Source organism: Aplysia californica, unplaced genomic scaffold (assembly GCF_000002075.1).
Source record: "Aplysia californica isolate F4 #8 unplaced genomic scaffold, AplCal3.0 scaffold00178, whole genome shotgun sequence".
NCBI lineage: Eukaryota > Metazoa > Mollusca > Gastropoda > Aplysiida > Aplysiidae > Aplysia > Aplysia californica.
In genome coordinates this window covers 257,696-259,993 of record NW_004797448.1, presented here as the reverse complement: position 1 = coordinate 259,993, position 2,298 = coordinate 257,696, and positions in this window count along the sequence as shown.

Sequence of the window (2,298 nt, the reverse complement as noted above, 5' to 3'; positions counted from 1 at the left end):
AATAATAATAATAATAATAATAATAATAATAAGGATGACAAAGTTGATGATGATTGTGATTTTTTGTTTGTTTCCATAATGGGCCTGGCGGAGTCCACGAAAAAATCTTCGAGCGAGAGCGAGGCTCTTTTTCGGCTCCATTGTCAATATGCTTAGCGGCACCTCCACTCGTCCATATAACTCCATTCGAATTGCCATTTTTCCTGGACATTCAAACATATGTTTAACATCCTCCTTTTCATGGCCGCATCTTCGGCAACATTGGCTGAGCTCTTCATTTACAAAGTTCTTATACCATCTTAAACTTCAATGATGGTCCGACCGCAGTCTCGCTAGCTCAACCTGGTCCCAGCGACATGTGATACTTAGTTTCCGCTTATAGGAGTACCCAGAATACACATCTTCCAGGTGCTGGTACTTAGCGTTACATGGTGGGTCTCTGATTTCCCTCTTGATCATTGGAAAGACTCCTCTGTATGTTGTTGGTCGTCTGTCTCCTTCAATCTCTCTGGCTTCATTAGCAGCTTGGTCTGCTGCCTCATTTCCTTCTATTCCAACATGGTTTGGAATCAACTGGGTTTTTATTGTGGCTGTGGCTTCACTGAACTTGCGGCTCAAAACATTTATGTCCGAGCCGTTGCCTAGCAGTCCCTTGCAGAGAGACTGACTGTCAGTCAAGATCAGCACATTGGTTCTACTGTGGCAATTGTCAGCAAGATGATGATGATGATGATGATGATGATGATGATGATGATGATGATGATGATGATATGATAAATACAACTCGAACATAGAGAAATTCTCACTTGTGCATCGGTCGAGGCTGCTGTTCTGATCCACACATCCCATGGAGATCTCACTGAACACGTGTCCATCAGGGAACGTGCGCTCTACAGGCCAACCGTGGTCGCAATAGATGTACCTTTGGCATTCTCCGGGCAGGGGGTAGGAGAAATTGTCAGGGACTGGTTGTCGAGGTATTATAGGTGGACATCTGTTCACGACAGGGGCGCCTTGTGGTTCTACGGGGACAGAGAGTAGAATGGCGGTAAGTAGTAGTAGTAGTAGTAGTAGTAGTAGTAGTAGTAGTAGTAGTAGTAGTAGTGGTAAAGATGAAATGTACCACAAAGGACACCCACAGCTCTGCTACCACAAAGATTGGCTTACTGTTGCACTGGCGGCTCGCGTCACAGCGCCTCTTGGCTTCATCGTACGTCCCACCATCCGGGCATGTGAACTTGAAGGGAAAGCCCGCGAGGCAGACCAGGTATTTATTGCAGTCGTGTGGGTGGATGTAGGAGTAGTCATTGTAGTACGGCCCGGCACTGACTCTCCTGCTGTGATCGCCGGGCATCTGTTGACCACAAGGATGTCGTAGACCCACTTTGCTCGCACCACACAGGTCAGGGCAAGGAGGGCCAAGAACAGGGAGGTGAAGGTCTGCATGTTCGTTGAAGGGTTTTTTGGTTCAAGTCCTCTTTGACCTGTGGAGACTAGAAAGAGGAGGAGGAAAAGGTCACTATTTCAAAACTATCTCGAACAGTAAGATGAAGCTTTTTTCATGAACAGTGAAATATGTCAAACAAGAGGGGCGATAACTGGTTTCTTCGAGTAATATATAGATCTACTATATTTGTGAAAGTTCGTCACTTTGGTAGCCTAAAACTTCAGAACCATTTAATTTTCGAATTTGAAAAAAAAATGACGGTTGTTCAGAATCATTTAGAGGGTGCACAGTTATAATGAGTGAGTCTGAAGCTAGTCATTCATAATAGCGATAGCATGTAGAACAGCAGATAACTTAGTTTGGCTCCAAACACATAAGAAATATTCAGTCTCAGTAAGTTCGAAAGCTCTACAGAATTCATCCAAACAAACTTAGAAAAAACAAACACTATTTTAAAAAACAATCAAACAAAAAATGTTTTTTTTAAAAGCCTGATGCATGCTTCCGTAAGACAAATAATCTTATCATATCTTTGAGAGAATAGCATGATTTTGTATGTGCATTGAAAGAACATTCGTATGTGTGTGTGTATGTATTTAAGTGTGTGTGTGCGTATGTGTGTGTGTGTGTGTGTGTGTGAGAGAGAGAGAGTGAGTGCTCGCGCGTGTGTGTGTGTGTGTGTGTGTGTGTGTGTGTGTGTGTGTGTGTGTGTGTGTGTTTGTGTGTTGCTGTATGTACGATAGGGAGAGAGAAAGAGAGAGAAAGAGAGAGGGAGAGAGAGAGAGAGGGAGAGAGAGAGGGAGAGAGAGAGAGAGAGAGAGAGAGAGAGAGAGAGAGAGAGAGAGAGAGAG